The sequence below is a fragment of the Somniosus microcephalus genome, chromosome 16, assembly GCF_052327205.1.
Source record: "Somniosus microcephalus isolate GS21.2 chromosome 16, FLI_Smic_1.0, whole genome shotgun sequence".
Lineage (NCBI taxonomy): Eukaryota > Metazoa > Chordata > Chondrichthyes > Squaliformes > Somniosidae > Somniosus > Somniosus microcephalus.
Genome location: NC_141002.1, coordinates 77,863,836 through 77,877,120, shown reverse-complemented (window position 1 = coordinate 77,877,120; position 13,285 = coordinate 77,863,836). Strand labels below are relative to the sequence as shown.

The window sequence follows — 13,285 nt, the reverse complement described above, 5'->3', positions numbered from 1 at the left end:
GATGTGTGGATCCAGAGTGGTGATTCCACCCAAGTTAAGGGAGAGAGTGCTAAATGAGCTACATGAAGGTCATCTGGGGGGAGTGAAAATGAAAAGCCTAGCTAGGGCTTATGTGTGGTGGCCGGGAATCGATCAACAAATCGAAGACCTAACTAAGAGCTGCTTAGGATGCCAGAAGGTCCAAAATGCACCACCACATGTCCCTCTACACCCATGGGAGTGGCCCTCCTCTCCATGGCAACGGGTGCACATTGATTTCGCTGGTCCATCCATGGACTCAATGTTCTTAATAGCAGTGGATGCTCATTCAAAGTGGCCTGAGGTGATAAAGATGTCTTCAACCACTACAGAGAAAACGATTGCAGTCCTACGGACCATATTTGCCAGAAACGGTTTGTCAGAGCAGATCTGCTCTGATAATGGACCACAGTTTGTGTCCGACGAGTTCCAAAAATTCATGAAAAGGAATGGGGTAAGGCATTACACATCCGCCCCGTATCATCCAGCCACCAATGGATTGGCTGAGAGGTTCGTACAAACCTTTAAGAAGGTGATAAAGGCCATGTGCGACGAGGAAATTCCACTACAGCATAAGATGGACAATTTCTTATTAGCCTACCGAAACGCGACACATGCAGTTACCAACCAGACCCCGGCCATGATGTTCTTTAACCGAAGGTTGAGATCTCGTCTGGACTTGCTCAGACCAAATGTGCGAAGAAATGTTGAGGACAAACAATTCCAGCACATCAACGAGAAGCCGACAAGGAGCTTCAATGTAGGGCAACCAGTCTTGGCCCGGGACTATCGAACAGAGAAGTGGCAACCCGGAACGATATGTACAAGGCAGGGGCCATTAATGTACACAGTGGATGTCGGGGAGAACATTGTGAGACGCCACGTCGATCAGATCTTAGCATCACAGGAATGCGTCAACCCCATGTCTCGAGTACCTGGGGATGAGCCCGACATACCAGTAGCATCTACTTCAGACCCAGTAGCAGTGGAACCCGATGAACTACCCGATGAAAGGGGGTCAGAATCGCCTCTGCACCAAGAACAAGAACCTCCGGAAAGGCGCTATCCCGAAAGGGTCAGGAAGCCGCCCCAAAGACTGAATCTATAAATGGACTTTTGTTATTGAATGTACATGTAAAAATGTAATTGTTATTTGAATATTAAGGGGGTATTATTAATCTAAAAAGGGAGGAATTGTAGTGTATGTGCTTTAAGTCAGAACTACTTTTTACAGCTCCTGTATACTGTAGTACTGGCAGTGACCACACCGGTATATAAGCTGTGCGCATGCCTCTGTACCCCAGTCTACAGATTACCCTCCTCCAGTAAAGACCTGTTATTTGTTTATGTACAGCATCCGTGTAATTATTTATCCACTGAAACACGGATCTAACACAACTCCCCTCTAATCCTTCTACCAGTGACTTTAAATCTATGCCCCCTGGTTATTGACCTCTCTGCTAAGGGAAATAGGTGCTTCCTGTCCACTCTATCTAGGCCCATCATAATTTTATACATCTCAATTAGACCTCCCCTCAGCCTCCTCTGTTCCAAAGAAAACAACCCCAGCCTATTCAATCTTTCCTCATAGCTAAAATTTTCCAGTCCTGGCAACATCCTCGTAAATCTTTCCTGTACCCTCTGCAGTGCAATCACCTCTTTCCTGTAATGTGGTGACCAGAACTGTATGCAGTACTCCAGCTGTGGCCTAACTAGTGTTTTATACAGTTCTAGCATAACCTCCCTGCTCTTATAGTTTATGCCTCGGCTAATAAAGGAAAGTATCCCATCTGTCTTCTTAACCACTTAAGTGTGCAATACACTGGAATAACGCGACTATGAATGTGTTACTAAGATTACATAGAATTACATACAATATACAACACTGAAACAGGCCATGGAGCCCAACTAATCTGTGCTGGTGTTTACACTCCACAAGGGTCTCCTCCCACTCTATCTGCCTCATCCCAGCCTTTCAGCGTATCTTTCTATTCCTTTTCTCTCATGTACTCATCTAGTTTCCTTTTGAAAGCATCTAAGCGATTGGCCTCAACCACTTCCTGTGGTAGCGAGTTCCACATTTTAACCATTCTGAGTAAAGAAATTTCTCCTTATTTCCCTATTGGATTTATTAGTAACTATCTTGTATTTATGGCCCCTAGTTTTGGATTCTCCCACAAGTGGAAACATTCTCTCCACATCTACCCTGTGTAATCCATTCATAATTTTAAAGACTTCTAACAGGTCATCTCTAAGTCTTTTCTAAAGGAAAAAGCCCCAACCTGTTCAATCTTTCCTGATAGCTGTAATCTCTCAGTTCTGGTACCATCCTTGTAAATCGTTTTTGCACTTTCTACAGTGCTTCTATGTCCTTTTTATACTATAGAGACCAGAACTGTGCACTATACTCCAAGTGCAGTCTGACAAAGGTCCTATTGTGGCGGAGCCACGAAGAGACTCAGAACATTTGAGAATAATCTCTTTAACTGCATTGTAGTGCAGCCACGTACTGCATCTTTAAACTGTTTGTTAACTATACTGTATGTACCTTCCTATACTCTGCGTGATGACGTCATGACGCCGATCACGTGACCGCCAGTGGCGCAAAGAACGCGATGATGTCATGACGTCGGTTTCCAGAACCTTCCAGTAGTCTTCGAGTGCCTCGCAGCCTGAGCAGACCTGTATACATCTTCTCCTGTGGTTTACTAGTTAACTTCATTGTTATTAAACTTTGTTGTTTTGATTTACTGAGTCGAACTGCAATTATTCAGATAGGAACTACCATTCCTACATCGGTGACCCCGATCTCGTCGAACAACTTTCGTTGAGATTCAAGAATGAACACAAACGCCGTCGCCCTCAAACTTCCACAGTTCTGGGAACAACAGCCATCAGCATGGTTCTTCCAGGCAGAAGCCCAGTTCTCACTCCGAGAGATTACAGCGGATTCGACCCGTTATTTTCACGTGGTCTCCACTCTCGACAGCACCATGGCCTCGCGGGTCGTCAGCCTCCTGGGCAATCCACCAGAAGAGGGCAAGTATGAGGCTCTTAAAACTCGTTTGCTACAGGTGTTTGGTCTCAATAAGTCGGAGCGCGCACGCAGGCTTATTGCTATGCCCGGCCTCGGGGACTCAAAACCTTCTGAATTGATGAGCCAGATGCTCACTCTTTTGGGTTCGGAGCCCCAATGTTTTTTGTTCCGCGAACTTTTCCTTAACCAGCTACCAGAAACAGTTTAGACGGCCCTGGCCAATTCTCCGATTACGGACTGTGTAGAACTTGCGGCTGAGGCAGACAAGTTTTTTACTGTTGCAGCAGTATTGTGCAGCCACGAGGCGCCCTTCTCCCACGCGCGTGCAGCCCAGCCCTCCTTCTGCAGGCTGGTGTGCATACCACGCCCGTTTTGGCGCCAAAGCTCGATGCTGCCACCCTGCAGTTTTTCGCAAAAAAAAAAAAAAAACTCCACCAAGCCCGCGCCCTTCGGCAAAACTGACTGGGTCTAAAAAAAACGTCCACTTCACCATGGCGGTTGGTTCGGCGGGAAAGCTGCTGTACATCACGGATTCCATGACAGGGCGACGATTTTTGTGCGACACTGGATCCCAGTGCAGTATTCTGCCAGCTTCAAGGCTCGATCTGCAATCTGGCAGGCGCGGTCCACCCCTCGAGGCAGCTAATGGCGCGGATATCCGCACGTTCGGAAAACGGACAGTCAATTTAACCGTCGGCGGTCAGAGATTTGTTTGGGACTTTATTGTGGCTAAAGTTTCGCAGGCTATCCTGGGGGCCGATTTTTTCTGCTCCAACGGCTTTCTGGTCGACGTCCAACACTGCCGACTCATAAATGCGACCACATTCCACGCACTGCCATGCCATCGCAGCACCACCATGTCCTGGTCGATTGCCTGTACGCTTACAGCACTGGACGGGTTTAAGCGCCTGCTCGGGGAGTTTCCAGAGCTCACCAGGCCTACTTTTTCGGCAGCAGTCACGAGTCACGGAGTGGTGCATCACATCACGATGAAGGGACCGCCGGTTTATGCCCGGGCACGTCGGTTGGAACCAGGCAAGCTCGCAGCGGCAAAAGCCGAGTTTCGCACCATGGAATGCCTCGGGATCGTCCAACGCTCCAATAGCCCTTGGTCCTCCCCACTGCATATCGTCCCCAAACCAGGCGGTGGCTGGCGACCTTGCAGGGATTACCGACGTCTAAATGAAACCACTACACCGGACAGGTATCCAATACCTCATATCCAGGACTTTTCGGCCCATCTGGCTGACAACTCCGTTTTCTCCAAGGTGGATCTCATCCGCGGTTACCACCCGCAAGATGTCCCCAAAACGGCGGTCATCACCGTTCGGACTTTTCGAATTCCTCCGAATGCCTTTCGGGTTGAAAAACGCAGCGCAGGCCTTCCAACGGCTCATGGACTCTGTGTTACGAGATTTGCCCTTTCTTTTTGTTTACTTGTATGACATTCTCATCGCCAGTAGAGATTCGCAGGAACACCTACAGCATTTGCGCACACTTTTTGCCCGTCTCAGCCAGCACAGCCTCATCATCAACCCCGCCAAATGCCAGTTTGGATTATCCAGCATCGATTTCCTGGGACACAAGATCACTTCGGACGACGCCGTCCCACTAGCTACCAAGGTAGAAGCAGTTACAGCATTCCCACGGCCTCACACAGTCAAATCCCTGCAGGAGTTTCTGGGGATGGTGAACTTCTATCACCGGTTCGTCCCCAAGGCAGCCCAGTTGATCCAGCCGCTGTACGAAGCGCTCAAAGGGAAGTCGGGAAAGGACGCTATCACTTGGACGCCGCCGATGGACCAGGCGTTCCTTAACACCAAGGCGGCGTTGGCAGACGCAACCATGCTTGCTCACCCGTTACCGGGCACGACCATCGCCCTCACTACAGATGCCTCCGATTATGCTATCGGGGCGGTTCAAGAGCAATGGGTCGATGGTGCGTGGCACCCGTTAGCATTCTTCAGCCGCCAGCTTCACAAGAACGAGCAAAAATATAGCACTTTTGACAGGGAGTTGTTGGCCCTGTTTTTAGCCGTCCGACACTTCCGTTTTCTCCTAGAAGGGCGTCCGTTTACTGCATTCGTGGATCACAAGCCACTTACGTTCGCAATGGCAAAAACGACAGAGCCTTGGTCAGCCCGCCAGCAGCGCCACCTCACCTTTATATCCGAGTTTATGACGGATCTAAGGCACGTGTCCGGCAAAGATAATCTCGTGGCCGATTGTCTCTCCCGTTCTCCAGTCCAGGCAGTCCACCTGGGTATCGATTTCGCTGGGTTGGCAGAAGAGCAACTGGCAGATCCCGAAGTACAGACATACCGGACCACGCCTTCCAGTTGGCAGGTGGCCGATGTTAAGTTCCAGGCGGCGGGAACCACGCTTTTGTGTGACACATCCATGGGAGTGCCCAGGCCCATTGTGCCATTGGAATGGCGTAAGAAAATTTTCCAGGCCATACATGGTTTATTGCACCCAGGGATGCGTGCTTCACAACGGCTAATGTCCCGTAAATTTGTCTGGAAAGGAATGCATTTGGATGTCCGGGACTGGACAAACCATTGCGTGGATTGTCAAAAAGCAAAAGTTAATCGCCATGTCAAAGCTCCACTGGCCGAATTTCCGGTGCCAGAACGCCGTTTCGACCACGTACACATGGACTTAGTGGGTCCTCTTCCCGTTTCGCAAGGTTTCACACATCTCCTGACGGTAGTGGACCGTACCACCAGGTGGCCAGAGGCGATCCCATTGAGTGCTACTGCTGCATCAGACGTCTCCAGGGCGTTTGTTTCATCGTGGGTAGCTCGGTTCGGGGTACCATCCGACATCTCCTCTGACAGAGGCCTACAATTTACATCAGAGTTGTGGACAGCAGTCGCGCAAGGTTTGGGTGCCAAGCTGCACCGCACCACCACATACCATCCGCAAGCGAATGGCCTGTGCGAGCAGTTCCATCGTTCGCTCAAGGCGTCACTCCGGGCCAGCTTGCGTGGTTCCAACTGGGTGGACAGGCTACCCTGGGTGTTACTAGGCCTTCGAACAGCCCCCAAGGATGATCTCGTCTTCATCGGCCGAGTTAGTCTACGGCCAGCCACTTCGGGTACCAGGTGACTTTATCCCTTCACACACGGAATCGTGGTCTGCGGCTCAGCAGCTCCTCCAGCATCAGGAGGTGGCCAAGAATTTCCTGCCTATTCCAACCTCGAATCACAACCTACAGAGGCCTCACGTCCCGGCAGAGCTCATGAGCTCTGAGTATGTTTTTATTCGGCAGGACGCTCACAGAGGCCTGTTAACACCACCTTATGCTGGACCGTTTCGTGTCATCTCATCGGGTGAAAATTTTTTCACGGTGGACGTCGGTGGCAAACCAGATACCATCTCTATCGACCGACTTAAACCGGCCCATCTCGATCGGAGTGAACCAGTCGTTGCTGTTCAACCGCCTCGCCGTGGTCGACCTCCGTTGACCGCCGGACCAGCTCGGCACCAGCCCGCCAATGAACCGCCTGCATCGGTTTCCACGTCGCCTACACTAGCACCTCTTGTTTCCTCCACGCCTGTCGTGCCGCTCCAGACGCAGCCAAGAACCAACTCGTCCTTCAACGCTCCATTCCCGCTGCCTGAGTTTCGCCGTTGCTCGACCAGGCTTATCAAGCCTCCTGTTCGTTTGGCACTCTCTGTTAAAGACCATTCTGGGGGGGCGCCTGTGGCGGAGCCACTAAGAGAATCAGAACATTTGAGAATAATCTCTTTAACTGCATTGTAGTGCAGCCACGTACTGCACCTTTAAACTGTTTGTTAACTATACTGTATGTACCTTCCTATACTCTGCGTGATGACATCATGACGCCGATCACGTGACCGCCAGTGGCGCGAAGAACGCGATGATGTCATGACGTCGGTTTCCAGAACCTTCCAGTAGTCTTCGAGTGCCTCGCAGCCTGAGCAGACCTGTATACATCTTCTCCTGTGGTTTACTAGTTAACTTCGTTGTTATTAAACTTTGTTGTTTTGATTTACTGAGTCGAACTGCAATTATTCAGATAGGAACTACCGTTCCTACACTATACACTCTTAACATAACTTCACTTTTGAATTCTATACTCCCTAGAAATAAATCCCAGTGCTTTGTTAGCATTTTTAATTGCTTTGCTGACCTGCGATGCTGCTTTTAATGATTTGTTCACCTGTATCCCTGGATCCCTTTGCTCGGCTACCCTATTCAGTTTCTTATTTTCCAAGGTGTAGGTGATGTTTCTACTTTTCCTATCAAAGTGCATCACCTCACATTTATCGATGTTAAACTTCATTTACCATTTAACTGCCCAGTCTGGAAGTTTTCTAATGTCTTCTTGTGTTATGCTGCATTCTTCCTCAGTTTGGTATCATCTACAAATTTTGATATTGAGTTACTTGTTCCTAAGTCCAAATCAGTAACACAATCTACTGGTTTAGTTAATGATATGAAGTAAGACAACAAGTTGTAGTCTGGAAGACTACTAGGTGCCAGAGATCATCATATATATACAGTATCATGCTTCAGATAGCTACCCAATATGCTCAGTGTTCTGAGTTTTTGTGAGTGAACATTTCCAGTTAAGTTCATGTCCTGTGTTATGGCTGCTGAGAATCAAGTGCCATGAAGATTCCCCACTGCTAAAACTTCCTCCCCATTTCTCTTCAGCTGTGGCTCAGTTGGTAGCACACTCGCCTGAGTCAGAAGGTTGTGGGTTCAAGTCCCACTCCAGGAACTTGAGCACAAAAAGCTAGGCTGACATTGCAGTGCTGAGGGAGTGCTGCACTATTGGAGGTACCGTCTTTCGGATGAGACGTTAAACCGAGGCCCCGTCTGCTCTCTCAGGTGGACGTAAAAGATCCCATGGCAAAATTTCGAAGAAGAGTAGGGGCGTTATCCCTGGTGTCCTGGCCAATATTTATCCCTCAACCAACATAACAAAAACAAATTATCTGGTCATTATCACATTGCTGTTTGTGGGAGCTTGCTGTGTGCAAATTGGCTGCCGTGTTTCCCACATTACAACAGTGACTACACTTCAAAAGTATTTCATTGGCTGTAAAGCGCTTTGAGACGTCCGGTGGTCGTGAAAGGCGCTGTATAAATGCAAGTCTTTCTTTCTTTCTGAAGGTGGTAACTCATGGTATGGTATGGTTCTACAGGCATTTGTAGCCCTTGGTAATGACCCATGCACTCATTCACCATGTGTTAGCCTGGACAGAAAATGTTAGCAAACTATTAGTTGGCACAGACACCATGGACCAAATGGCCTCCTTCGGTGCCATACATTTCTATGATTCTATTACAAGATGACAGAGCATCACAGAAAAATCTCATCTTCTAGCACCAACAATATTGATTCAAAGGTTGAGAGTTCATATCCCACCATGTGGGCGACACTGGAAAGGTCACATTTATTACCCATCCCTAGTTGCCTTGAGAGTATTGAGTCAACCATGTAGTATGGGCCTGGAGTCAACCCTGGTAGGGGTGGCAGGTTCCCTTCCCTGAAGGACATTAGCGTTTACAACAATCCAGCAGCTTTCATGGTTATTTTATCTGGTGCCAGCCTACAAATTTAATTCAATTTCCCAACTGGCCATGGTGAGATTTGAACTCACGAGTCCAGTACCATAACCATTAGGCTGACTTACCAAACAGCCTGAGCATATGCAATGTGTACAATTTTCCAGGCTGCATGAATAGCATTTTGTCAACCGAACTGCTTCAAAGTCTTTTTCATATTCTAGCAGTATCTACTTGCTTATTTTTCTAATTTATTTGAGGAACTTCTGGAGGACAAATTTTAAAAGCTTTATTTAAATAAAGTTTATATTGACATTTTTTTTAAACAGAGAGACTGTGTACGTGTGTGAGCGGTACACATGAGACAGAGTGTGTGATAGAGAAAGAAAGACAAAAACAAAGAAGCAGAGTTCAAATACAACAGACTACTTATTACACACTTGCTGTAGCTTTTGTATATGTTCAAATTATAAACATTCTATTATTTATTTCAGTAGAAAAGTCAAATTATGTCTTGATGGACATCAGTATTTCCATCTGTGTTTTTGAAAATGATTCGAATACAACCTGGATGATGAATTTGAGTAGGTTTTAAATTAAACTTTAAAAGCAAAGCTATTGATATTCTTTCTGAAGTAAAAAAATTAAGTAGAGCGAGTCCCCAGGCAGCTCGCTGGCGAAGGAGATTTAAATTTAGGGCCACTGCGTCACCAGCAGCAGCCCTCAAGTAGGCCCTTTGCACATGTGAATGGCTGAACGCTTGTTTTTGGCATGGGCCCTGGACGCCTATACTTTAGCTTTTATCAATATGGTGGGCTGCGCACTTCCGATATGTAGTGTACCGCCCGCCATATTAGACGTTTAGGCGCCCGTAAAACGGGCACAACGTTAATGAATTTCTATGCCAGTATCTTTTCTCATTCTAATTTGGGTTCTTTTTACTTTTTGCAAAAAAGAGTTGTACTTTGAAAGCTTCTCTGGCAAACAGAAATGTTTTGATAACATCACCTATTTTTTGTAACATTTGAATTAGTGACAGCTGTGATACAGAGAAAAAGAGAGAGAAAATTACAACAGGCAGACATTTGTAGGGATCTCTTAAAAGCTTTCAAATCAGTGCTGCCATGTCTAGGACTTCCTTCCCCATCCCTATTGCCGACAGACACCAGAAATCCATCAGGGAGACAAATCCCACATGCCACTCCCAGTTCATACCCCAGTGCTCCCACTCTAATTATGCTAAGCCACAGAGTGCTACCAAGGCCCAGGATCACCTCCAGGACTTCCAAAGATCAGGACCACCCCATAGTGCAGCTATGGCAAATCTAGAGTTAATAACACAAAAGAAAATAAAGTGGAGTACAGAAAATATAGAGGTGAAGCAAAAAATGTTATAAAAGACTAAGGGCTCGATTTTAATAGCCCTGAGGAGGCGGGTCGGCAGCGAAAATTGGAAAAAATGGCGTCAGGCTGTGAATCTGCCTCCATCCCGCCCCCACGCGATTTTCGTGAGTGCCAGGTCAGCCGTTCCCGAACTGACCCGACGGGAAAAGGTGGGACAGGTAGTTAAGGCAGTTAACAGCCTCTTAACTGCCTTGCTAATCCTATTTTTATAGTGGTTTCCCATTTTCGTGCCTCTGGCTCCTGTTGCCCGTCTTGCCAGAAACACGCCAGCTGCAAGGAGACGAGTTTCTCGAGGACATGATTTGTTGTCATTGGTGCAGCACTTTAAAAGCGCTCCTGTAACATGGCTGACATTCAAATGCAACAACTTTGTTTTTGCAGATTTGGGTAAGATTTTGCAAATCTATTGACCTTGTGACTGGTCAAGCTGACACCCATCTGCAGTGTGACCTGATGGGAATAATTTCAGGTGCTTGCAAGCTTCTTGCCTCAAATGAAATCTATAGCAATGGGATGGGAACAATTTACATCCTCTCATCCTGGTCATCAGATTCGGAGGAAGAGCAGCTGTGGCAGCACCACAACCAGCCACAACAGCAACACCAACCTGATGATGCACAGGGCGGAGGGCTTCAGCGCAGGGCTGCACCTTGCCACAGGAGATACCCCCAACACGTTTACAGGCAGAGGGTCAGCTTCCTCAGCATGACTGAGCAGCAGTGCCAAAGGAGGCTGAGACTTTCGAGAGAGGTAGTCACTGACATCTGCGCAATGCTGCACCAACACCTGGAGCGCAGAGGAGCGTGTGCACACTCCTTACCAGTGGCTGTCAAAGTCACCACCGCACTCAACTTTACTTCAGCTCCTTCCAGGGATCAGCTGCAGACATCAGCAGCATCTCCCAGTCAGCCGCACACGCCTGCATCAAGCAGGTCACCGATGTCCTCTTTGCAAAGGCGCACAATTACATCCACTTTTCCATGGGTGGCCCAAGTGTGACCGCGCTTGTGGTTGGCTTTACCAATATGGCAGGCTTGCCAATGGTGCAGGGCATCATAGACTGCACATTAGGGCCCCCATTAGGGTCCCCTATCACAACCCAGCTGTATTCGTCAACCACAAGGGATTCCACTCAGTGAACGTCCAGGAAGAAATTCATGCATGTTTGTGCTAAGTTCCCTGGCAGTTGCTATGACTTCTTCATCCTGCGCCAGTCTACTGTGCCTCAGCTCTTCCATCCGCCACCCCAACATTCCAGATGGCTTCTTGGCGACAAGGGCTATCCCCGGAAAAAGGTGCTCATGACACTGATGAGGAGGCCATCAAATGAAGCTGAGGAGCGGTACAATGTCAGCCACATTTCCACCAGAAGCATCATCGAGCAAACCATCGGCTTGCTCAAAATGCGCTTCCAATGCCTGGACAGTATGCCAGGGTGTCCAGAATCGTCGTGGTCTGCTGTGCCCTGCACAAGACACAGCAGCGGACCTTAGTGCTGCCGGACGAACAAGTGGCTCAGCACACAGCCTCCTTGGAAGAAGAGGACGAGGAAGAGGACGAGGTGGAGGACGAGGAGGGACACCTTGCGGGGCCGGATGTGGCCAATCCAGCAGCACGCGACTGCATTGCTGGCTGCCAGACAAGGGATGCACTCATCTATGCCAGATTCGAGTAAGCTTACGCTTCAACTACAGGTGGCTGGCACATAAAGATGAATATAAGTCCGACATTCTCAAAACCCCAGCCATCATCTGTCCAGTAAACGGTGGTTTGCACTCAGTGTGACCACCAACATTCTACAAGGAATTCTCCCTGAGCCCTCACTCTTGAACTTCCATTTCCCAGAGCACAGAGGCCACACTTTAGATGATCTCAGCAGATCATTACACCTTTTTCAACACTGAACCCAATTGCGTCTGCACACAGTCCTCGAACTCACTTCCTCAGCAAGTTGCAGCCAAGTTACCTTGCTTTGCTGAGGAGGCCTCCTCCTTCCGTTTCCAGGGAAGAGGACCTCCTGACGTCCTCTAACTCCCTCCACAAGAGCATGGAGGGAGCCTTCATTGAACCTGGGTGCAGCCTTAGTTTTTGGCGCTGCCATTCCTGCAGCAGCCAGCGCTTGTAACAGAAAAAAGCTAATGCTTCTACAAAGGGGATGTGGCCCCTTTAAATCTTTACTGAAACAACGCGTCATCAGAGGCGAGAATCTGACACGCTCCAAGCAATTGTCAGGCGGGACCCGCACGTCGGCCGCAACAAGACCAATCAACCTAAAATCTCATCTGCGGGGCGGCGGCATCTGGGAGCGGGTCCGGAAGACACCGAGCAGCGGGCGCGCCATCAACCCGCCTCCTTCATTAAAATAGAGCCCTAAGAAAGGGTATGAAGAAAAACTGGAGGTTAACTAAAAGAAAAATAGTAAAGGATTTTATTAGCACTTAAAATGTAAAGGAATGATTAAAGAAAGGGTGAGCATAATTAGTGATGAAAACAGATTTCTTCTTATGGAGGATGAAGGAATGGCATAGATACTAAATTAATATTTTGCTTTTGATTTTACAGAAGAGTGTTAGTGGGAATGACAGGGTACAAGAGGAAGAGCTGGGCCAATTAAAATGGATAAATATAGGTGAGGAAGTAGCAATGAAAAAGTTGGTGAAACTCAGTGTTAAAAGGCACTGGGCCCTAGTGGCATGCATCCGATAATGCTAAGGCAATAGCAGAGGCTCTGACTACAATCTTTCAAACATTCTTCAATATGGAAGTTGTGCCAGGGGACTGGAGGGTTGCCACTGTAACACCTCTGTTCATGAAAGGAGAAAGGGGTGAATTAGGCAACGATAGACCAGTCCGCCTAAAACAATCGTAGGTAAGCTTCAAGAACCCTTAATACAGGATAAAATTAATACTCACTGACAAGGACATGGGCAACCAGCATAGATTTGTAAAAGGCAAGTTATGCCATACAAAGTTAATAGATTTTTTTGAGAAAATAAAAGAATATTGATAAAGGAATGCAGTTGATGTTAGGAACATAGGAACTGCAAGTAGATAAAAGACCATCCTGGTAGTTGCATGATACAATGATAATGGAGTTGTTGACTAATACAGGTAGACTATCCTTTATCCGAAAACCTCGGGACCAGCCGTGTTTCGGTTTTCGGAAAATTTTGGATTTCGGAAGGTATTTTATAAGACTGGGAAATTTGTCGGGGGTGGGGGTCGGCGGGGGGTCGGGGTCGGCGGGGGTCGGGGTCGGCGGTGGGGGTCGGCGTTGTGCA

General features: G+C 47.9%; 1 protein-coding gene across 5 annotated transcripts in view; it reads right to left on the bottom strand.

The window, feature by feature from the left end:
- The window catches only part of lrriq1 (leucine-rich repeats and IQ motif containing 1), a 223,927-nt gene that overhangs the window by 75,949 nt on the left and 134,693 nt on the right, over positions 1 to 13,285 (bottom strand). The gene's annotated exons all lie outside the window — the stretch shown is intronic.